This window comes from Molossus molossus, unplaced genomic scaffold (genome assembly GCF_014108415.1).
Source record: "Molossus molossus isolate mMolMol1 unplaced genomic scaffold, mMolMol1.p scaffold_m16_p_5, whole genome shotgun sequence".
Taxonomy (NCBI): Eukaryota; Metazoa; Chordata; class Mammalia; order Chiroptera; family Molossidae; genus Molossus; species Molossus molossus.
This window is the reverse complement of record NW_023425388.1, coordinates 53,474,160-53,500,455: the sequence shown is the minus strand read 5'-3', so window position 1 is coordinate 53,500,455 and position 26,296 is coordinate 53,474,160. Positions and strand designations below refer to the sequence as shown.

At 38.8% G+C, this 26,296-nt stretch overlaps 1 pseudogene; it reads right to left on the bottom strand.

Annotated features, from left to right (window-relative positions):
• Positions 1 to 5,615: 5,615 nt before the first annotated feature.
• On the bottom strand, positions 5,616 to 25,674 carry LOC118616942 (annotated as a pseudogene).
• Between the last annotated feature and the right edge of the window lie 622 nt (positions 25,675 to 26,296).

Genomic DNA, 26,296 nt, shown 5'->3' with positions numbered 1-26,296 from the left:
TAATACGATGAATTTAGACTCCACCTGGTCTTCTTACTTCATAAGTATCTGGTGAGTATCTACAATGAGTGAGAAAATATGTCAAATTCTACTGATAGAAAGATTCATAAGACATAGAACTGTATTCAAGCTACAGTGAGAGAAAGATAACTGCTTTTGTATTATGCTTCACAGTTTACAAACTATATTCACTTTATTATTTCAGCTCAACAAAAGCTTTGTAAGGTTGATATTACTATATCTATCTTACCTATTATTACTATATCTATCTTACCTATAAATATAAAACAAACCATACCAAAAAATATACAAAAAAAACCACAAAAACAAAAACAAACAGCAATCGGGTCTTGGTACTTGCTCTAAGTGACGCAGGGCTGCAAACCGTTTTATTATTTTATTTATCCCATACTCCAGCTCCTGCTGTGGGATGTTAGACACAGAAAGTTACCTTTAGGCCTGATCATCCATGATTAGTTATTCAGCTCAGTAATTGCACTAATTGATCATTTTTATAGTTGATTTTTTAGATATTTGTCTTTTCCATATTTTAGAAATTTATTACATGAACAGTTAGGTAACAGATATCCCAGCATCTGGGAATAAATTGTCTGCTTTCTGTGACATTTACAAAGAGCCAAGGATTTGGCTTAACTCATTAGTCAGCTCTGCATAATTTTCCATGTATTTTTATTAAATTTTGTATTGCAACTTTTTTCAACATTTTATAAATTTAGGTAAGTTTTACTCTATTGTGATATTATTAAAGTATGTATTAATGTATTTTATTTACTCTATACTTAATATACAAATAGTTTGTTATATAATATATATTGATAGTAATATATTATCAATGATAATATATAAAATGTTTTAATATATCATTATAATATCCTATTTCTTGTTATAATGTTACGTGAGTAATTTTATTTTAAAAATTTACTTCTATTAATGTCTGATAGAAAATAAAAGACTATATATTTTCCATATTTATATGAAAAAGTTAACAAGATCTTCCAAAGATTTGGCAATTGCTATAAAATTTAAAGACAGACAGCCACGTAACTTTTAGATAATATTTTTGGAGAAAACACTATATACCAGGTATTGTGCTGGGCACTTTTGCATATGTTGCTGCATGTAATTTTCAAAACAAAGCCTTAAGTTGAAGTATAGGTCTCTATTTTATAAATGAGGAAATGTTCTCAGCAATATTTATAAACTCAGTTAATGTCCTATCTGGCAAGTGAGAAAACAGGGATGTGTCTAAATGAATAAATGTTTATCCCAGGGCTGGTGAGTAGGGAAAGGGGGCATCCATGACATTATTTCCTCGTGTTGCTAAAACTGGTCGCTATGATCAATCTAGCACCATGAATGAAATGTTCATGAGTCTTTGCTTGTTTGCTGATGGAGCTCAGTTTCAGTTTAGGAACTACATCAGGGAAGAAGGTCCATTGCCACTGTAATGCACTTCATTTTGTTCTTCTTGATAGATTAACTTTGCAACTGATTTCAGCCATTCTTATTCAAATGTGGAGTCTTATCTTGTCTCTTTATCTGGGTTGCCAGTAATCCTCTCCTCTCACACTCACAATAACCACCCCCACAATGTACTTATTTTTAATTTAAAAAAAAATTGTTTTAACAAAAGATGTTAAATTCCATTTCAAATACTGCTGATTAAAAGAATGACATTGTTCTGGTGAATGTGAAGGAGTCTTGCAAACGTTAATGAGAATAGAACCTCACATACTACTTAGAACATAAACTAGAAGACATAACATCTACCACTTATTAAATGTACCCTATACATTTCAGGCAATCTTCTTAACTTTCACAGTTGGTTATCTCCAAAAAGACAAGGAAAAGAAACCAGGTCTGGACTGAGAAGTAACTTACCCGAAGTCAAACAACTAGTCAGTGGTAGAACCAGACGCACTGATGGACCCTAAGGTTAGAGAACCACCTGCTATTAGTAAGAGCTTAAGGTAAGGCTATTTTTTCCCCAAATGTCATTTCCCCCTTTAAATGAGGGCTCTTAATAGCTGTCCTGCCTACTCCACAAGCTGTTTGAGGAGATCAATGGAATTAATGGATGGAAGTGAGAATACTTCACACAAAGTGTAAAACATTACAGAAATACAAGGTTTTGTCTGTCTGATGCAGCGGTTCTCAACCTGTGGGTCGTGACCCTTTTGGGGGTGAATGACCCTTTCACAGGGGTCACCTAAAACCATCAGAAAACACATATTTCTGATGGTGATTCAGCGATTCATAACAGTAGCAAAATTACAGTTATGAAGTAGCAACAAAAATAATTTTATGGTTGGGAGTCACCACAACATGAGGAACTGTATTAAAGGGTCGCGGCATTAGGGAGGTTGAGAACCACTGTTTGCATCTCCCTTTTTTATTGAATAGATGTTTATTAAGCACTTGCTTGAAGTAGGAACATTCTAGACTTTGGAACTATGCTCAAAGATAACCAAGTACATAATTATCTGTATAACATGAAAAAAGGTTGCGATTTCCAAGGATGAATGTGGAGGAGTAAGACTGAAGTCTAACACAGTTATGAGGTTTGGCTCAGAATATCTACCTTCAGTTTTCTTCTAGTGTGACCTTTCTGTGGAGAGCAGAAAACCAAAATGAAATGTCTTTAATTTATTTTCATCCTGTCATCCAAGTTTGATTCAGGCTCCATAGCAGATGCAATTATATGAGACTTGAAATTTGAACTGAGATAAGGAGATAGTGGTTTATCAATATGGATTATAGCAAAGGTGGCATGGTTCTGGAAACAGACTCTCTGAGCCTTGCCGATGTAGCAGAGATGGTTTCTTGATAGTGGAAAAGGGGGCATGATGTTGGACCCCGAAGCAATAGAGACAGGGATGTTGTTCTGTAATCAGTAACTCTAGCTAATTCAGCAGATCAGACTGAGACAGTCCTATATTAACAGGTGTAATAGGGGAGGCCTCCTGATAGCACAAAACAAGCTTCCTCATCAGGGCAGGAGAAGGACATCCTTCGGCAGCGCCTCCTTTGCAGTAGAGACTTGAGAACACATTCTGCAATCTCATTCTATAGATTGATATTTAACCAACTTTAATAATTCTGATATGTTGGAATAAATTCTTACATTCAAATTTTCTTCAGTGAAATCTATTCTCTTGCGCCAGAATTTGAGTCAATACAACTCCCCAAAGACAATATACAGAATACAGAAAAAGGATACTTTTAAAGGCTGTTTTTTTTTTTTTAAAGTAAATCAAATAATTGAGTTGAATAATAACTGACCCTTATAGGTCTCCTACTTTGATTTCTCTCTTTCACTCTCAGTTATCATCTGTTTTCTTCTCTCTTCCTCATGTGTTGTCTTGTCATTTGGACAAAAAGTCAGAGTGGACTGTTCATTCAGCTATAACATCTGCAAGAGAATGTTCTTTTGCAATGCAATGCCATATTTTTAGTTTGAATTGTTTAATTCCTGCTAAATACGGTGCAATGGTCTTTATCAAGTCAAACTCATTTTTCACTTTAGCCTCAAATGTACATTCTCTTACTTTTTGTTACTTAAAAAAAAATCCTCGCTGCTAATGAACTCTCTTTTAATTGAATAGGGGATTTACTAAGCTGGCACTTTATTTTTTTATATAGTTGCCTATTTTTCAAAACAGCATTGGGACTGTAGAGGAGTTTCACGCTCAGAGTGAAGGCAAATAGCAATGTGTAATTAGTCTTTGGTGTGTCTTATAGACCTGTCTCATCCCACTTACAGCCGCTAATTCTGAGTGAAGTGGTTATATTGTTCCAGACTAAGGACACTCAGTGTTTCCCACAATTTAATGTAACTATTTACCATTAACCCCACCCTTAGAAGAGAAACATTTTATTTCAGAGAAACATTTCTTGTATAATTCGAAAATGGTAAGGCCCTTGGACTATTAGCAAGTATGCTGTGAAAGTCAAAATCTGAATTCTATACATGGCTTTGGTACTAACTAATAGTATGAACAAGCTTGTCATCTTTCTGGGCCTAATTTTTTTCACCTATAAAATGAGAAGATTGGACTGGAAAATTCATGTGTTTTGTTATTTAACTACCATTTGTTGAAACCAACCAAATACCAAGTCATATGCTCACAGTGGGTGTTATAGAGAAGGATGCGATGGTGATCTCTGCTTTAAGAATTGCAACATATGTTTGAGGAGACAGACATAAACCAATAATAATAACTCAATGTAATGATCACTAATTATTCTCTCAGTTATGAGTCAAATAAATATGTTCCTCTTTTTCTCATAATGTGCATTTGTGTGCTCATGCACACACACATCCTCTTACAGGAGCAAATTAATTGCAGAAAAGTTCAAACAAAAACAGATTTCATAGAGATAATTATTAATTAAAGAAGGGCTATCACAGAAGCTAGAAGACTATTTACTCATTAGATTTCATTTACATTTACTATGTCCATTTGGAGAAAGATTAGCTATGAGAGGCTTATGAAATTGAGTAGATGGTAGAGAAAAATATTTCCACTTAGTTTTGTAATTACTGGGTCATTTCTGAAGTCAACTATATTCTCATGCAGAGCCCTGCTCTGAGAAATCTCCCACTTACACAACAACCAGGTTGTTGACTTTCTTTGATAATTGCTTTCCTGGCTTGCGGGAGGAATTTGAGAATTCTCTGAAGACAATCACACTCAGGATTGTCAAATCAAATCCCAGGATTCACACTCAGAAACTCTAAGCTGAGTACTACTCCTGTCACTTACTCAATGCATGTTTGATCTATAGAATGACCCTAGGCAAGTCATTTGATCCCTCTGGGCAACTTTTTTTTTTTTTTTAATTGGAAAATGGTGACCACTTGTCTACCTCCGAGGAGGATTGGGCAATTCAAAATGCTTCTTTTTGCAGTCTTTAAAGAGACCCACATGTGTTAGATGGGGAATACATTTTCGGAGATAAATGGAAAAAGTGGTAACTGTGGGGAATGAGAAGTTACAATAAGTGACATCGCCATTCAGTTCAGAGCTATATGGGCCTGGCTTCCATATTCTCAATACGCAAATGACAGAGAAAGCCCAGTAAAGAAACTACTGAGCAAGAATCGTGCCACATGGCACTTGCATATATTGCAGCCAAATACTGAAAATTAACAGTAACAATTAGTCACACAGATATTTCATGAGTTCAGCGATGATCGGGATAGTGACTGTTTTAATAATTTTTGTTTTGTTTTGATAATTCTGTGTGTGCTTACTTATCCACGAATGCACTGGGCAATTCTAGATTTCTAGAGTTCCTTTTCTGCTCTAAAAGTACTCTTTCTCAGGGCAAGCTCTTTCTCAGGAAAATAACATTAAAATTTGTTTTTAACTTTAAATCTGTAAGTATATGTTTGAGAAATATCCAGGCTTCTGAATGCCAGTGACTGTGGGCTTCCTCCAGCTTCCTTGAAGCTTTGCACTTGGAAGATTGTATTTTGGCTCTGGTTAGGGCGAGATCCTGCCCCTGAATTAAATGACGCATTTCCAACCTGCCCTCACTTGCTCTATTCATTCACAGACAATTTGAAGATAGAGAAGTTGCAGTGATTGTTAAGAGACAATTATCCATGGGTCTCTGCATTTCTGTACTTCCTCTGAGCCGCGACACCGATTACCCTTCATTCCAGAATGTTCCTGCAGAGCCTCGGAAGATGGTGATAGTGTCTCTTCTTCAACAAAGAAAAGACGCTTGCAGGCCCGTATCAAATATCCAGATTTCCTAAATTCAGGATTCCTTTCCCGCAATGTGTTCAAGTGGGTGCGGATGTCACTTGGCACTCTTTTGGCCGGCCTGTGGGAGTCGAGCGTTAGGGAACCAGCGCACCGTTGCTGACACTCAGGTTGTTTCTCTTCGTGCAGACCTGCCAGTCTTGTGTCTTCTACCAGCACCTGTACACTGTGGCAGGCTAACACGTTATGTGCAAGTAAAATCTGACTTCCAAGCTCTCGGCAGTAGTTATGGTGGCTTATTCACAACACACAGTCCATCAAAAGAATCAATTTAATCCCATTTCTATTTGACAAAGATTGGTTTAGAAATATGCATGCAATGCCAAGTGAGCTAAAGCAATGTGACGGTAAGTTTGGGAGAAGCCTTCCTAGATCTTTGTAAATCAAAGAGGAAGCCACATGTGATCTTTACAAGCATTTCATTCATCTTGCTTCAACACTGGGGATGACAAAAACCACACATGGAAAAATAAGAGAACAAAATTAGAGAAAGACCCAACCCTGACTTGAGCTACAGCCAAGCCACTCAACTACTACTGTGTTGGAGAATGTATTTCCTTATTGTTTAAGGCAATTTGATTCAAGTTCTTTTTATCTAAATGCACCATGCCGATACTGTAGCCAATGAGTCATGTCTCTTACTGACTCAGCGAATATTCCCTCTGAGAGCCATCTACAATGAGACTTCAGCTTCTTCCACTGCATTAGCATTTGTTTTAATTTTCTCTTGTGATATACACACAGAAAGAGCATAAAATTATAAGTACAATTTAAATCACAGCCCACATCAAGTGATAAAATATTGACAGCATCCCACACAAGGCCCTTCTTATAACCATAACCCATCCCTGTCCCTCAAGTAGATAACCACTCTTCAGAATTTTGTCATAAACATTTTCCTGTCTCTTTTTTTAATATGTTCTTCTTCTTCTTCTTCTTCTTCTTCTTCTTCTTCTTCTTATTATTATTATTATTATTTTTAGAGAAAGAGAGGAAGGGAGAGAGAGAGAGAAACATCGATGTGAGAGAGAAACATGGATCAGCTGCCTCCAGCACGCCCCCTATTGGGGATCAAGTCTGCAGCCCAGGCATGTGCCCTGACCTCTCAGGCCTTGGGATGATGCTCAGTCCACTGACCCACACCAGCCAAGTTCCTGTCTTTTTAAAAATAACTTCACCTCCTAAACATGCATCCCTAAAGAATATAATTTAGCATTGCCTGCTTTTGAACTTTATATAAATAGAATAATACTCTATGTATTGTTTATGTCTAGCTTCTTTGTCAATTTCCATGTGACCGCCATCATTTTGCTATACAAAACTTCTATTGTTTCATTTTCATTGTTTTATACAGTGCACAAATATGCCAGTATTTATTTATATATGATACTATTCATGGGCATTTGGTTGTTTTTCATCTGGGACAAAGAATAAAAATTCTGACATCCACATTTTTATAAAGATATCTTGGTAGCTATCTCCAATATATTTTCTAGGTCATATACCTAAAGAACACTTTCTGGATCTTAGAATGTGCATATTGTCAAATTTACCATATAATGCCAAATATTTTTTAATTGCATACAAATTTATATTCCCACTAAAAGTATATGAGATTACCCATTACAACATTTGGTGTTGTCTGACATTTTAATTTTTGCCGGATAATTGAGAACTTGTGATTGCTATTGAGGACCTTTTTATGTGTTTGTAGGCCATTTGGCTATGTTGGGATTTGCATGTTCAAATATTTTGCCCATTTCATTGATTGATTTTTAAAGTTTATTTGTAGGAATGCTTTATATATTCTGGGTACCAGTTTCAGATTCTGTAGTAACAATATCTTCTTCCAACATTGGTAACTTCCTTTTATTTTTTTATGGTATTTGAATGACTTAACTGTAAAATGTTAATATAAGGGAGGAGGAGGTCAATGGGGAGAAAAAGAGGGACATCTGTGATACTTTCAACAATATAGATAAAAAATATTAATACAGTTCAAATGCATCACCTTTTTATGGTTACTACAGAAAATAAAATTATAGAAAATAAAAACACAAAACTGCATTTATTGTTTACTAGAGTAAAGGAGATGTCTTCTCATCAAGAATATTCTCTGACAAGAACAGACAGTTGATCTTATGTAAGGTTTTGGGGAAGCATGAGTTTTAAGAAATCTAAGTGAACTGACATAATCTAGACAAGTGTGGTTAACTCAAATAAGACTGTTATTGATTAACTGGCAGTGAGAGGTGGGTTTGTTGGCATTGGTCTATCATGGGTTGGCTGATTTTCAGAACACAGGGGTGATGCTGATTTTTTGGCTTACAAAAGTGTGTTCACTAAGAAAAGTCATTGTTCATTATTTAACAAGCTTAAAACTGGTTCAGATAACTTGGTAACCATGACTAAAGAATAATCAATCTTTTCCAACCTTTGTGAGAACTTTTTAAAAACATCAGTTTTTGTTGTTGTTGTTGTTTTTGGGGGGGTCTATTGGTCTAACCAGGTACTGATTTCACACTGTTTTAATTATTGTAACTTTATGATAAGTTTTAATATCTGGTACAAGTTCTTCCACTTTATTCTTTTTACCAGAGTTCCTTAGGTATTCTCAATTAATTTACTTCTGTATAAATTTCAGAGGCTGATTTTTAAATTATACACAAAATTTTTTATTTTGTTTGCACTGTATTGAAACTCCAGATCAATTTTAGACAATTGACATCTCTGTAATATTGACTCTTCTAATCTAAGAATATATTATTTTGATTTATTGATGTAATTTTTCATGTCACTCAAAAATTTTAGCATTTTCTACATCTTGTACATCTTTTGCTAGCTTTATTTCTAGGTACATCATGTTGTTTTATAGTATCATGAAAGGCATATTTCTTGTCTACAACTTATTTCTGGTACATAGAGTTTTATAATTGATTTCTATATACTTAGTTTATATCTACAATATCATTAAATTTTCTTACTTATTTTCCTCATTTATCAGTAGACATTTTTTAATTTGCCATGTAGATGATGACGTAATCTCTTTTGTTTCTTTCCTATTCTTTTATTTTTTTTATTTTATCTCTTTTATTTCTTACCTTGCCCATTACTTCACTAACTATGCCCCTAGCACAGTACGGGAGAGAAGTAATGCCATGCAGAATTCCTCTGGCCACATTTTATACTGCATTTTCAAGCTTCTTTTTGAAATTACAGGTAGATATATGACTAAATTTCTATCAGTAGAATTGGGGAGAAAGGCATGATACTCACTTCCAGCACTTATCTATCAAATTACTACATGTGATCCTTCATTTCTCCCTCTCCTTTTCTATCTGCTTCACAGAAGACTCAGAGCCTATGGAGAGCAAACTACAAGATGAAAGGAGCATAGGGACCGAAGTGCCACATTGTTTCCATCTCGCACGGGCCACTCACACTGCACTGTCACGTCAGTGAGGATTGAGTTTCATTAAGTGACTTAGCCTTTGCATTTATCTGGTGTATCAACTAGAAAGCATACATTTAGTTCATTAATCTCAGTCTTTCCCCCTCTCTAATGTATGCGTATTAGGGATAAAATTTGTTTATAAGTACTGCTTTAGCTGCATCCCACAAGTTTTTCCATGTAATGTATTTTCATTCACTTAGATAAAAATATTTTGTATTTTCCATTTAATTTCTTCTTTAATTTCTAATATATCTATATCTTTTTCTTTTCAAACACAGGTATTCTCTAGTTATCCTTTTTATTAACCCTCACCTCGGGATATGTTTATTGATTTTAGAGAGAGAAACAACTATGTGCAAGACAAACATGGATCAGTTGCCTCTCGTATGCGCCCCAACCAGGAATCAAACCCGCAAGCTAGGGATGTGCCCTAACTGGGAATCAAACCCGCAACCTTTCAGTGTAGGGACCACAATCCAACCAACTGAGTCACCTGGCCAGGGCTTAAAAAAATATGATAATTTATTTTCCTCAAACTAACTATTATAATACTTCTGGACTTTGGCAAAGATGGAATGCTAGAACAGGAAATCGTGTGATGCTGCAGTCAGATAGATTTAATAGTGGCGGATCATAACATGGAGATTGTATCCCTGTGATTAGACACTAGCAGGGCTAGAGGACATGAGTAAGATGCATGAGCAAATAGCTCAGAAGCCCATGCTTTTCAACACTGTTGCACCAATACTTCTTCCTCCGCTCACACCTCTGGTTGCATGAAAGTTTTTGTGACCATCTGAAGGAAAGAAAAAAGGCTGAGCCTAGTTTATGGGCAGGTTGGTTCCACATGTAAGCTGACAATGGAAAACAGCTCCCCTAAAGCTCCACGGAAGAGTAGCCCTGTCATTGTCTAACCACTGTGCTGTACACCTGAAACTAATACAAAATAATCTTGAATGTAAACTGTAATTGAAAAATAAAATTAAAATTAAAATGATAAAACAAAACAAAGCGACGACAGAGCAGCCCTGCAAGGTATTTGTAAATGGAAATTTTTCTAATCAACAAGGGGGCTGATACACCTTATCAGCGACATTGTATAGAAAGTGATCTGAGATGAGAATGTATACAGACTCACGGTCAGTGGTAAATGGTTTGGAAGGTCGGTCAGAGACAGAGATGGAGAGAGAATGGAAGGTAAAAAGGGTGTCTGAGGAAGAAGCTTGTGGATGGCCCTAGGGGAAAGGTCAGGTGTATAGAACTCTGCATATTGATGCCCAGCAGAGAGCTCCTGTACAGAAGAGTCAGTAACAACCAAGTAGACAAAATCACCTGGCCAGTTGATGTCAGTCAGGGTCATTCATTGACCCTCCCGGTCCTGCCCATTTACACAACGGGTTCATGGGGAAAAAAACAACAACACACACAAAAAAAACATAGACCTAATAGTATGATCTCTTCCAAGGATAATCAAAGCTGAACTCTAAATATAACTGCATCCCTTCAGGAGACCAAGTCATCACTCAGTGGTGATGCATTTGGAAAAAAACAGAATTTCATATTGGTTGGAACTAATACATGTGCAAGTATATGTTGTTTGTATGTTTTTCATCAGTATCACTAACAGAGCATCTGATGCATTGATACAGGATCCCACATGGCATCGAACCATTAGGGACCCCGGGATCCATATCTGCAGCCAATGAAGTGTGGCAGTGGGCACACGATCAATGCTCCTGTGACATACTGCATGACCCAAACACTAATGGCAGGATGGAACAGTAAAACAGTGTTTTGAAGACATGGCTGATACACCAGCTTAGAGATGGTATCTCTAAACTTGGGATGGCATTGTTCAGGAAGAAGTGCACACCTAAATAAATGACCACGACATGGTACTGTCTCCAGCATAGGAACCAAGGAGTGGAAGTAAGAGTGACCCTGTTCAGCATCATGCCAGTGACACACTTGGGGAGTTTGGGCTTTATGTCTCTGAAACATTCATCTCTGCAAGTCTAGAGATCCTGTTTAGTGTCAGACAAGTTAGTATTCGAAAGAAACGGTAGACACAGAAGATGTCATTTCTCGCAGTTTGTTGATAATAACAGTAGTATAGTTATGAGAGCACGGAGAAGAGCTCCTAAGTCAAGTGGACTTATTACTTTGGTGGTCAAGGATGAGATAGGAATTGAGAGAGAATCAGAAAAGGCAGGTAGTACTTTCAGAGAGAGATAATGGTGGAACTGGATTTTGTAGGGAAGAAAGAGGTTAATTATGCATATATGTGGGTCAGAGTCATTCGGGGAAAAGGCGTAGGAACTTATATGAAGACTAGGAGACCTACAGATTTCTAATTCCAGTAAGTGGAATGGAGTTTCAGAGGGAAAGGAATGTGCCAGAAGGTCAGGCTGCAGAAGCAGACAGAAGACAAAGCAGAAGCCTTTAATGCCACAGATGCCTGGGGGCAGAAGGAAGTCATCAAAGGGTTTTAATCGGGGGGAATGAGGCTGTTCCCTGTGCACTGAGCAAATTGAAGGAGAACACCCATTCTTGTATAGTTTGTCCTCAGCCATTCAGAAAACAAAAATCCTCCTTTTGGCAACAAACCCATATCTTCAAAAGATTTATAGCCTTCTGGAGAAATTTCACTGTAATATTTCAAGTTCAGAACCAACTGTTCTTTTGAGAGAGAGAGGGGGGAAAAAAACCTTCACTTGTGTGTGTGTGTGTATGTGTTTTACTTTTTGGGGGAGGAAAAGGGATAACCTCAGATTTTTGGAAAATCAGGCCCTGATTACAGAGGCAGAGGGTATAATTTACTTCAGTGGTGAGCTGGCTTGGGAAACAGAATTTCCATTTAGAAAAGGGACAAAGAAGCACTCAAAGGAAATCCCCTGAGCTGGTACACTGGGATTTAGTTCTGTACAGAAGCACATAGTGAAATCAGGGGCAACACTTTGCTGAGATGACTCTCAGAAAATAAGTAAATAAATTAGATCAGTAAATGCACTTGGTAATCAGCCCTCAGTTAAAAGTGACTCCAGCCTTGGCCTGTTGCTCGGTGGTTAGAGTATTGGCCCGTGGACCAATGAGTCAAGGGTTCGATTCCAGTCAAGGGACATACCTCAGTTGTGGTTCTTCCCTGGCTCTGGCTGGGGTTGTGCAGGAGGCAACCAGTCGATGAATATCAATGTTTCTCTCTCTTTCTCAAGATAAATTTAAAAAATGTCCTCGGGTGAGGATTGAAAAAAAATTAAACTAAATTAAAACAAACAAACAAACAAAAAAACAAAGTGACTCCATTTGAGCAGCCACTAAGAAAGTTTAGCCCAAGGAGAGCACTCTCTCATCTCCTTTGAGAGTTCAGATTTAAAAAACCTTGGTTCAGACCGACAAACCTGATAAAGCAAAGAACTTACAGGCATGTATGCGTAACCAAGGGACACAGACAACAATGCTTGCTGGGGGCTAGATAGGGAGGAAGGTGGGGGGGGGGTAGGGGGAGGGAGAAGAAGCATCAGTAACAAAATAAATTAATTAATAAAAAAAGAGGAAAAAAAACTTGTTCCACCCTGGCTGGTTTGGCTCAGTGGTTACACCTTTGGCCCACAGATGGAAGGGTCTCAGATTTGAACCTGAGTTGCAGGTTCATCCCAGGTCCTGGTTGTATGGGAGGCAACTAATTGATGTGTCTCTCTCTCTCTCTCCCCCTCTCTCTGTCCCCCCCTTTCTCCTTCCCCCTCTTCCAGATTATCTAAAAAAATCAATGGAAAAATATACTCAGGTGAGGATTAACCAAAAAAGAAACAAAGAAAAAAAACAAAACAATGTTATTCCACTGAGTATATTCTTCTCTACTGGCACCTGCTTCTCTTTGGACTTGACTTTTATATTTCTCATGAATTCATGCATCGCTCCCGTCCTGGTGCTCACATAGCACTTATTCACAGCCAATATTTGCATCTGTCTTAACTCAGGGAATTGTGAATACACTAGTCATTGACTCTTCGGTAAATTGTAAGAAACTCAAAATTTTAGTCAGAGGGTCTCTGAACGCTAATCCTGCCACTTGCTAGTGGCCAGAGGCAGTAGAACTTCAGTGGGTCTCAATTTGCTCATCTGTGAATTGGCAGCAAGGCCTCGGATGGTATGCTCTGTGTTCCTTTAACAAATTATGTTCAGCCCAAGCCGGACATTAAAATCACTTGGAGATGCTTTTTAAAAAAGACCGTTCACAGGGCCTCATCCTCAGCGATTCTGGTTTCATGAACCGGGGCATTGGTACCTCCCAGAAGCTCCTCAAGTGATTCAAGTCTCTAACGGTAGTAGACACAGGGCCTTACACAAGCCACTCCAGCTGCACACCACGGAGCAGGCTCTTCAGTCGTCTGCTGAAGGCATTAGAATGGGTGGAGAGGGGCATGTCTACCTCCAGCCAGGAAAGCTTTATTAGCCCGAGAAGAGAATATGAGAAACAGAGCAAGGAAGGAGGCGCTCCTTCACTCCACGTGTAGTGGTGAACTCGTGCGAAGAGCCGACAGAAGGCTCAAACTGCCACCCCACCGCCTTGCTGCAAACCCTGACCTCCCGGGAGAAGCCGCCCCGTCTTCCTGGAGGCCTGGAAAAGCAACTCATATGAAGAAAGAAAACTAGTATTTTGTGAATGTTTGCTTGGAGCTGAGAATTGTGCTGAGCACATACCAGCATGTAGGCCTCCAGGGTCAACCAGCAAGGGGACTCTGTCAGCTCTCAACAGGCCTGGGAGGACTTGAAGACCAAGCAGGAGACTAGGGAACAGACTGCTGTCTGCCGCACACTAGGTCTCCCCACATTAGCCTGCTCTGGCCAAGTGCTTCTCAAACTTGAGCATGCATCGACCTGGGAGACCGATACTTCACCACATAAAGTCACAGAGAGACGCTTATACGCTTTGAAAGGCAGAAACAAAAAAGATAATGTTAAAAAGTACAAATAGCATGTAGAAATGTAAAAATTCAAATTAAATATAGACTCCCAAGTCTCACCTCCGAATTCCTGACTCAGTAGGTCCGTGGAGGAGCGCTATAATTTGCATTTCTGACGTGTCCGCATCCGCAGGTGAGGCTGATCCGCTTTGAGACCCACTCTCCCAGGGCGCTGGTACAGCAGAGCGCCCCCCAGTGGGGTTGTCAAGATTAAGATATGTTTGCTTCCATATCTGTCTGATTCTCTTGTTTTTATGTAATTTAATCAAGTATCAGGTATCCAACTAAATACAAATGTAAATAAGACTTCGTTCTGTTTTTCTCAGATACTTAAGTAGAATATTTGGTAAATATCCCATAAGGAGTGTTGTTTTATTTTAATGCTATCGCCCTGGCCAGTGGCTTAGTTGGTTGGAACATCATCCTATACACCAAAAGGTTGAGGGTTTGATTCCCGGTGAGGGCACAGGCCTAGGTCGCAGGTTCAGTCTCTGGTTGAGGCGTGTATGGGAGGCAACGGATTGACGTTTCTCTCTCACAGTGATCCTCTGTAGAACATCTGGTGACCATGGACCTGAAAAAACAGTCACCCTGACCCCTCCAGGGAATAACAACAAAAAAAGGCCATCTGATTGTAGCCAGGGAGTTCGGGTGTAAATCTACGTAAGGTCCCTGAAGGTAAGATATTATTTAAATAAATAAAGGCCTGTGGTCACACATTGAGATCAGAATACAACTAAAACGAAACGTCACAAAAACATCCCTGTTGTCCAGAACATATATTTGCCATGAAGTAATCAATATCTTTTTGAAAATGATCTATTGGACAACCATTTATACAGCACGTAGTATGCAAGGGGCATTGCTCTAAGAAAGCTATCCGCTTCATCCTTTTTAATCTTTATAACAAACCAGTGAGGGATACCGTTACTGCTCACATTTTCCTGGTGAGTTCGGGTGCGTTGTCCATGGTCACTCGGACAGTAAGTGCTAAAACTGTAATTCAGACCCAGATACTACAACTCTCCAGTCTGTTCTCTGAGCTGCTTAGCTCACCTGACTCCCTCCCCAATCCAAGAAAGAAATGCCAAATCAATGCTATATTTAATACCACTTTATCTTAGTGTAGCATAATTTGAAATTTCCATAAAACACTTACAGTGATTAGCCACAGATTTTCACCATAGTCCCAGGAAGTAGATAAAACTGTTATGAATTCTCATTTTACATAAGAAGAAATTGAGGCTAAGAGAATCAAAGCCATGGAGAAAGACATATCTGAAGTTCAGAGCCTGGTTATCTGACTGCTGACCCATTATTGTTTCCTTCACTCTACACTAGTGTTCTCAATTCTTTATTTTCCCTTAGGGAGAATTTAAAATCAGATTTTTTTTTTTTCCTTTTCATTCCCTCCAAAGATTGGCAGGGTGATTAAATCAAAGAGATAAACTTATTTTTTTTTAAACCCAGAATGTTAAGCAATTCTCAAAATTACTAGGAATGCTTGATTTCAATCTTTTCAGGTAACCCATTTACTTATTAAGAGGCAGGAGGGCTTTTGAAGCTTGACACACGTACAGGATGACTGGGTAGAACATGGCAGCCTGTTCCCTTCATCTCCAGCCAGCACATTGGATTGCTCCCTTGCCAGTAAGGGAGGCGAGCGTGTTGAGACAGTGTCGAGGCAGGAACTGCATGTCTGGTAGGGGAAGCACTGGGGCTGCAAGGTGGGGGCCTGAGTTCAAGTCCGTATGAACTCAGGTCACACTGGGGAGCCTCAGCCAATCCCTTACCTCTTACAACCTCAGTTCTCTTGCCTGTTGAGTTTTGGAGTTGTTGAAGTCCCGTCTTTTTTTTTTTTTCTTTTATCTTTAGATAGAGCAGGAGGGAAAGAGGGAGAGAGAGAGAGAGAGAGAGAGAGAGAGAGAGAGAGAGAGAAACATCGACATGAGAGAGATGCATCAAGTGGTTGCCACCCACATGACCCCAACCGAGGCCAGGGACAAACTGCAATTGAGGTACGTGCCCTTAGCAGGAACCGGACCCGGGCCGCTCTGGACCGCAGGCCGTCGCTCTAACCGCTGAGCCAAACCGGCCAGGGCTGAAGTCCCTTCTAGTGTCTCACCTCCTTCAGTGGCCTGAGCTCTTCCTCTCTTTTCATGTGATTTTGAACATGTTGGGATTCAATGGCCTCATCTGTAAACTAAGAGTAATACTATTTATCATGATTATCTTTCTAGATTGATAAATGCACCCAATTGGATTCTAAATATAAATGCCTTTAAATACATACTATGCTTTAAAATAGGCAAATACTATCATAATGAAAGAGGAAAAAGGTTAGTATTTCAGCAAGGAAAAGCATTGCTGTTGATCTTCATAGAACTCTTAGTGGGTTAAATGCTTGGACTTCTGGTGAAATACTAGCCTCAGCTGTTTAAGTGACATCTTCTTGGGTCAAATTTCTCTTCTCTGTGCAGTCCATCAGCTCATAGCTTGTCGTGATAAACACGTCTGAGTTGCAAAGCCAAGAGTACACAGCAACAAGAGAGGGTCAGCACCTTGGATCTTAACTAGACAATATCATCAGAGCAAAAGCAGCACCCAGTCATCTACCTTTCATTCCCCCCACCCCACCCCTCCTTGTCTGCCCACCTCTGCCCACATCAGTCTTATCTTACGTGTCGTAGCCCCATGTCAGGCTGGGGACAAGCTGAAGGTAAGAGACCAACCCTCCGTGAGTGACTAAAGAGAAGAGACAGACTTAAGGGTAAGAATCATGCCAGGTAGAAACTCTATGTGTCAGTTGCCCTTGGTTCAATGAAATAGAATGTGATATGTGATGGATACTCCCTACAGGAGAGTTATCTGAACATGATGTCCTGGTAACCAAGGCACTTGGCTTATCCAGGTAACGTGGGGATTTGTTCTGAGACTTGGGAAAAAATCACTAAATGTTTAGCCTGTTTCCTCATTTGTAAAATCTGGTGGTATTTGGTGGCAATGATAAACTGTTGTCATTAGGCTCAAGTAAAAAAGTTTCTGGCCCAGCCGTTGTGGCTCAGTGAATTGAGTATCATCCCATGGACTATGAGGTCCCTGTTCGATTCTTGGTCAGGGCACAGGCCCGGGTTGCAGGCTCGACCCCCAGTAGGGGGCATGCAGGAGGCAGCCAATTGATGGTTCTCTCTCACATAGATGTTTCTATCTCTCTCTCTAAAAATCAATTTAAAATTTTTTTTAAAGTTTCTGACAGAGCTTGGCACATAGTGAGTAGCAAACATTTTATTGACTCTGAATCTGGTGTACTGGAACAAGCACTATACTAAGAAGTTCCTGTGTGTTCAACTGAGGACTTGGACCTTTCAACTCTCCAGGAATGATGTGAAGTTTCACAGCAAGGGTATACAATGAACAGAGCTGGGAATCATATTCTTGGCTCTGTTCCCTCTTATAGAAAATGAGGGAATTATTTAAATGTTCTGAAATCCTCTCCCTGCTCTGTTATTCTGAAAATCCATGCTGCTGCCTTGAATGTCTGATTACATTTTTAAAATATATTTTTATTGTTGAAAGCATTACACATGTCCTCCCTTTTTCTCCCATTGTCCCCCTCCACCACCACCCCCGACCCCAACCCTGCCTTCACCACACTATTGTCTGTGTCCATGGGTAATACATATATGCAATAAGTTCTTTGGTTAATCCCTTCCCACCCCTTCCCTCCCCCCTTCCCTCTAAGATTTGTCAGTCTGTTCCATGCTTCTATTTTGTTTGTCAGTCTATTTTGTTCATTAGATTTTACAAATAAGTGAGATCAGGTGATACATGTCTTTCTCTGACTGGCTTATTTCCCTTAGTGTAATAGTCTCCAAGTTCATCCATGTCGTCTCAAAGTGTAAGAGATCCTTTTTTATAGCTGCATAGTACTCCACTGAGTATATGTACCACTGCTTTTCTATCCACTCATCTCCTGAGGGGCACTTGGGCTGTTTCTAGATCTTAGCTATTGAGAATAGCACTGTTATACACTGCTGGTGGAAATGCAGACTGGTGCAGCCACTAAGAAAAACAATATGTAGTCTCCTCAAAAAATTAGAAATGGAACTGCCATTTGACCCAGTGATCCCACTTCTAGGAATATATCCTAAGAAACCTCAAACACCAATCAAACGAATATATGCAGCTCTATGTTCATAGAATGTCTGCTTACTTTTGAAACCAAAAAAGTGTGTTATCATATACATTGTGTGTGAATAAGCACACTGCCAAAGCTACTTCCTCCAACACTGAAGTCAATAACATCAAAAAGACCTCAGTAACAAACAGATTTTGGTGCATACATACAATGCTATTAGTGGTTATTTTATAATGAAACAATTTCAGATAATTTGTTTTCTTTTAAAATATTTTAATTGATTTTTAGAGAGAGAGGAAAGGAGAGAGAGATAGAAGCATCCATATCAGAAATATCAATCTGCTGTCTCCTGCACGCCCCCTACTGGGGGTCCAGCTTGCAACCCTGGCATGTGCCCTGACTGGGAATTGAACTGGGACCTCTCAGTCACTGGGACGACACTCAATCCATGGAGCCACACCGGCTGGGCAATACTTTTCTGTTTATTAAATATATTAGGATGACATTGGTTAGTAAGCTTATAGAGGTTTGAAGTGTACATTTCTATGACGTGATTTTCATATTGCACTGTGTGCTCACCACCCAAAATAAAATCATCTTCCTTTACCATATATTTGACTCCCTTTGCCCTTTAGTTCCCCCAACTCCCTTACCTCTGGTAACCACCATTCTGTTATCTGTGTCTATGAGTTTTTGTTTGTTTCTCTTGTTTGGTCATTTGTTGCTTTCAGTTTTGTATCCGATGTATAAGTGAAATAACGTGGTTCTTAACTTTTTCTGTCTGACAATTTTTTAAAATTATCTTTGACTATTGTTTGTAATTCATCTTTCAAAAACATGAATTTCTTATGTAATAATGATAAAAAAGAGAGTGTGTTGTCCACGCCAGAAGTAAAGGAAGGAATGATGATAGCAAGAGTCAGAGCACAAACTGGAAATTGACTCAGCACTTATGTTAGGTGCAAAAATGTAATTTGCCTCTGAGTGCATTCTTTATTAATAAGATCATCTGCCTACTCCCATTGAAAGAAAAAAATATGAGTGTTCTATAGCAACCCTAAAAACATCTGCATTGTTTGGCTCTAGATTTGCTTAAGCATCAAATCTCCTCATTCATCGGACTGAATTACTGTTACAGTGTATCCACAATGTGCCAAGTGTTGTGCTTTGGGATTTGGACACATAAATGAATAGGAAGGCTTCTGTTTTCATAAATATGAAGTGATGGACATTGTCACACACTGCTGGTGGGAAAATAAGTTGGCATGACCATTTTGGAAAACAGTTTTATTAGTTGTTACACTAAGATGTGATTGCATGTTTTAGAACCCAGCATTTTGCCCTGGCCGGTTTGGCTCAGCGGTTAGAGCGTCGGCCTGCGGTCCGGAGAGACCCGGGTTCGGTTCCCGCTAAGGGCACGTACTTCGGTTGCAGTTTGTCCCCGGCCCTGGTTGGTCGTGCGGGTGGCAGCCACTCGATGTGTCCCTTCACGTCGATGTTTCGCTCTCTCTCTCTCCCTTCCTCTCTCTCCCTCCCTCTCTATCTGTACAAAAAATGGAAAAATATCCTCGGGTGAGGATAAAAAAATAAAAAATAAAATAGAACCCAGCATTTTCACACCTAGGTGAAGTTTTTAAACACATGGAAGTATTGCATTTGTGCAACTAGGACTCACATACAAGCATGTCCATAGCAGCATTGTTTGTATTAGAAATAATAAAACAGAAACAACCCAAACATACCTGTGAATGAACTACAGCTACATAGATCAGTATTAATAAATTTTGAAGTCATAATGTCGAATGGAAAATAAGTCACAGGACATGGAAAATATTATGCTAAGCAAAATAAGCCAGTCAGAGAACGGCAAATATCACACAATTTCTATTATATGTGGAATCTAATGAATAAAATAGGTCCATATGCATGGATACATGAAACAGATAGATCTGGGGGGGGGTGGGGGTACAGGTAGAGACTAACCAAAGAACACAAATGCATATATGCATAGCCATGGACACAGATAATGATAACGTGCTAAAGGCTTGGGGTAGGGTGAAGTCTGGGTGGAGGGGAATAAAGGGGTGGTGAATGGGGGACATCTGGAATACTGTCAACAATAAAACATTTAAAAAGTTGTAAAGAAAAAAAAAGAAAAGAAAAGATCAAAAGAGTCTAAACTAAGCAATATATGGTTAGGGATGCATATATCTATAGTAAACTATAAGAGAAGCCAGCGAATAAAGAATTTAATTAAAATTCAGCGTACTGGTTACCTCTGAGAGGAGGGAACAAGATTATCTAATAGAGGAAGAACACTGGGGAAATTTCAAAGGTATTGAGTATAAAATGGATACATGAGTAATAATTACATTTTTTTAAACTATAAAATGCATGTAGTCTTTGTATGCATAATAGCAGTTTAATTTAAAAAGAACACAAAAAATGGGACAAAATGCCTCCCCCAAATACTGATCATGTCTTCAAAGCCCAGATTAACTATTTCCTGCTACATGGAGTCTCTCCTGACTTCACTGCTATTTTCTCTCCCTCTTTTAATTGCTCTTCATATTTTTTTTTATTGTACTTGTCTTCCTGTAGCTTGCAATTTCTACTTTATGTAACCAGTTAGGGTAAAATCTTATCTTGCAGACATCTTAAGAATAAAATCTTTCTCACTATCTCTGCTTCACCCATAGCAACTATCTTGGGAGTCACTTGTGGTGTTGTCCAAGTCCACAGAGATTTTCCCTCAAGAATGTTTACTTTAAATCCTGGTTTTGTGATATAAAACTTACGAGATTTTGCATGAGAAATTTCCACTTTTATGAAATGTTGCTAACCTCCACCTATTAGCATCACAAATTTAGGATTTTTCTGAGACTTTACTGAGATAATTTTTGTTATATTGCATTATGAAGCATTACACAAATGTTTATTCAGGGCCCTTAACATTGTAGGTTTTCGAAAAATGTGTGTTAAATGATTTTGCTACTGTCTTTATTATGTTTCAGGCTGTTAATCAATATATAAGGAAGAAACATGCCTTACAAAGGATGAAAGGACTTGTTCAAGGAAAGGAAAGTGCTGAGTCACTCAGAAATAACCTACCCAGGAATATATTCTTCACTGAAAGAAGTGACTGGGAATTTTTCAACATTGAGCCTTCTGAGCTAGAAGAGGTAATTGACCAATTTGCTTCCAAATCCTTTATGAGGGGCACTGTCAAAGCTGCCACACTTTGGTATTATGTATCAATGTAAAGTATCCTCTAAGAAAGAAAGAAGAACAGCTATGATAGATGGTCAAATAAAATAAAAGAAATAACATTATTTTCATCTTTTCTGTGCATCCACTATGAGCAACAAGCTACTCAGATAGGTAAGATTTCAAAGATAAGACATAAGTTTTACTTTTCACCTAGAAAGGTGGTATGTTTGATTTATTCCATTTTGCAAAGGCAAACCTTCCAATTTAGCAGATGTACATTGGAAATTATAAATGGCATTCATGCCTTTTAAAAAATGTGACTATCTCCAAATGTAAATCTAAACACCTTATTCTTTATGTCCTCAGGTATCCCTCACTAGGTCTGGATAGTAAGTGCTTCAAAAATGTTTGTTAAAGGAGATTAAGTGTTGACAATCCTGTTAAAATGGTCAGGCTTAATGAAAAAAATAAAGGGAATTGAAGTGTGTGAGTGTGCGCATGTGTGTGTAGTAAACTTTACTTTGAAGTAATTTTAGATTTAAAGAGAAGTTACAAAAATAATATAGAGTCGCCATATACCTCTCACCTGGTTTCTTCTAATGTTAATATCTTTCATATATATCAAAACTGAAAACCAACATTAACACATTACTATCAACTACCCTTCTGACATTATTTGGATTCACTAGTTGATACATTAATATCCATGTTCTGTTCCAAGATCCAGTGCAAGATACCACATTGCATTTAGACATTTCTTATTTACAGAAATGATTGTTGTAATGTGGAAGAGAGTTTTCAATTATATGAAGCTTGCTGATGCAATCCAAAGTAGCAGACACACACCAAGAGATTTTCCATCGGGATATGGAAAGAAGACAGCAGACTGGTCTCCACTGTCACTGACAAAGCTTGAAGGGAAAACAATTTGTTCTCAATAAGACTGGAGGAAAGAAGAAAACCACTCGAATAATATGTTCGGAACCACATTTACATGCTCAGTCTCAGTTTAACTATACAAACATATGATTGTATATCTATTTATTAAACAAAAATTTCTTTTAATTAGTCAGGTTTTAAAATACAAAATAGTACAAACTGGGCCCTGGCTGGTTTTGCTCAGTGCTTGGAGCATAGGCACAAGGACCAGAGGGTCATGGGTTCAATTTCCAGTCAAGGGCACATAACTGAGTTGCAGGTTCAATTCTCAGCCACTGTCTGGGTCGAATGGGAGGTGACCTGTAGATGTGTGTCTCTCACATCGATGTTTCTCTCTCTCTCTCTCTCTCCCTTCCTCCCTTCCACTCTCTCTAAAAATCAATGGGAAAATATTCGCAACTGAGGATTGACCAAAATAATAACAACAACAACAACAACAACAAACATAGAATAGCACTTCTCTACACACACACCCCCACCCCCCGCAAATGCCTATCCAAAGGGTTCTGAAAGCCTCTTGTAGTTTAACTCAGCTTCCTGTTCAACAGTAACCAGAACACATGTATTTCTCTGCAGAGTCTGTTGAAATTACAGTGTGGCAATGAAGAGAAATGACAAAGTCATAACAGTAAGACGAATGCAGAGGTATGGGACATTTTAGCAAATTTCTTATACATGGATGGATAAAAGCAGGCAAAGCTCTAACCACCTGGGAGACAGTTTCCCTGGAAGAAGCTAGAAGATTCTAGCCCAGAATATTCAGAGATTAAAACTCTCTTACCAACTACTTTTGGTATGAATTTTAGCCGAACGTTTGAGAACAATTCCCCTAAGGAAAATGAATACGTGGAATGGTCAGGCCTCCAAAGTGAGTGCTATTAATGATCCTCCTTATTCCTGCATTTGGAATTTCTTAGCGAAAAGGCACATTTCTTTCTTTTTTTTTTTTCCCTCACTCGAGGATATTTTTCCATTTTTTGTACAGATAGAGTGGGAGGGAGAGAGAGGAAGGGAGAGAGAGAGAAAAACATCAACGTGAAGGGACACATCGAGTGGCTGCCACCCGCACGACCAACCAGGGCCGGGGACAAACTGCAACCGAAGTACGTGCCCTTAGCGGGAACCGAACCCGGGTCTCTCCGGACCGCAGGCCGACGCTCTAACAGCTGAGCCAAACTGGCCAGGGCGAAAAGGCACATTTCTGACCCACCATCTGAATGTAAAGATTTGCAACTTGTACGTTGCCATGTGCACGGAACTTCTCAGCTTCCACTCGGGAGAAAGCTGGCAGGACAGAGCCCAGGTTTACCCAGCCAGGTTCCTACAGCTGAATAACCAACTGAATCCTAGTGGAATCCTTCGTATTTATCTGTGAATAAAAATACCCAGCATGAGACCTATGGGAAACACCTCAACTAAAAGATAAAAATAAACAAAGAAAAACTGACCACAAAGACACAACAATGACATAGGAAATGTGTATACTTTTTATATTACAACTCTATTGTCAGAGAGATAGGAAAAGATAGTTTATCTATGTAATAAGAATGAAGGCACAAAGTAAATTAGAAATCAAGGAGATTAAAAATGTATTCATGGGAATTAAAGCTTAATAAAAGTGTTTGAAGAATAGTTTGAGAAAAACATCTCAAGATGCAGAGGTAAACAGAGATAGAAAATATGAAAGAGAATACAAATGACATAGCAAAACTGTCAGGTAGTATGGTATCCTTCAAAGACGTTTCTGAAAGAGAAAATAAAGAAATAATGGGAACAAAGTATCAAAGAAATTACAGAATTACAACTTCAAAGTTGTGAGGAAAGATTATTTTAACATTAACAGAATTCTACATCCTGAGAAGCTGTTTGTCTACTGCTGCTGCTCAGGACAGATAGATTTTTTTCAGTTTTAAATTTGTATCATGAAGTATTTAAAATACAACAAAATATTTTAAAAAATCAACAGAGATTTATACAAATATATACCAACCAGATTTATATGTTGTTTATATTTTGCCAAATTGGCTTCAGAATGAAAATAACAAAGCGAACATATTTTTGGAGACAAAGATAACACATACTGGCGTGGAGAAAAGAGAGCCCTTGTGCCCTGTTGGGGGAATGTAAGCTGCTGCAGCCACTGTGGAACACAGTGTGGAGGATCTTTAAAAAGTTAAAGATACAACTACCGTGTGATCTAGCAAGCCAGCAAGTCCGTTTCTGGGGATATATCCCAAGGTAACGAAAACTTGAAAAGGCATCTTCAACCCCATGTTCATTGCAGCATTGTTTACAATCAATAGCCCAGCAAGAAAGCAAACAACCCAAGTTCCCATCAATGTATGAAACACACACACACACACACACACGCACACACACACACACACACACACACACGCACACACTCACACACACTCACCCAATATTATTCAGCCACAAAAATGAGGAAATCCTATCATTTGAGACAACATGGACAGACACTGAAGGGTTTATGCTAAGTAACTTAAAAAAAAAAAAAAAGTTAGAGAAAGATGAATACTGTATGATTTCACTTATATGTGAAATCTTTTTTTTTGTTTGTTTTTTCTCACTGAAAATATTGTATTGGCCGTTTGGATAGAAACGGGAATTCCTTTGCCAGGAGATGATGCCGCCCTGCTTCTGCTGGAACCAGCGCAGGCCCCCTCTTTGCTGGTTGTGTGCTTGGCCCCCACGCAGCCTGTCCTGCCTTTCACGTCTGCCGCGCTGAATCCTGGCCTACCCAGCACCACACAGAAGTCCAGGTGGTAGATACCAATGCTTGGGTCATCTCTGACCCTCAGATCGATGTGCTCCTGGATCCCAAATCCAAAGTTTCCAGTATCTGAGAAATTATTTTTTCTAATTCATATGCTCGCACCTTTAGACTTTCTCCAGGATTTCTTCTGCCTTGGCCCCGCGGACTGTGCAGTGGACAGCGCAGTGGACAGCAATCTTTTCATTTCTGATGCCAAAGAGGATGACGGTGTACCTGGCTTTGGAGAACACAGGAGTCCGGCCTGTGAGCTGCCCCAGGACGCCGGCTGCGCGGGTCAGTCTGTCTCTACTCTCCCCCACAGAGGTTGAGTGTGAGGCAGGCTTGCGGATGCGCGGTTCCCGCGTGGGGTTCTTCTTTCCACCTTGATCCTGCGCCATGATGAGGAACAGGAAGAGAGCTATATGCGAAATCATCAAAATAAGAACTCAGAAGAAAGATCAGACTTTTGGTTAGCAGAGGTAGGGGTTGGGGGAGAGGGAATTGGAGGAAACTGGTCCAAAGTTACAAACTTCCAATTAAAAGATAATGTACAGCATGGTGACTATAGCTAACATTGTTATATGATGTATAGGAAAGGAAAGTTAAGAGAGTAGATCCAAAAGGATTTCTTCACAAAAAGAAAATATTTTTCTTTTCTTTTTATTGTATTTATATGAGAAGATGGGTGTTCGCTGAATCCATGGTGGAAGTTATTTCACAATATATATAAATCAAACTATTTTGCCGTATGCTTTAAACTTTTAGAGATGTATGTAAAACTATTTTTCAATAAAACTGGAAAGCAGCATATTTTTGCAAGAAAAAGTGCAATTATTTTTTAAGAAATGAAATATGTTTTTAAAACACAAAAATACTGAGAAATAAAAAGTTTATGATACAAATTTATCCTGTACCTTCCTAAAATTCTGTTCCCTTTCTTTACTCCCAAAAGATCATATCTGTTCTGTTAATATATATCTTCTCCATCATGTGCTTTACAAGTTTAATACACCCATAAAC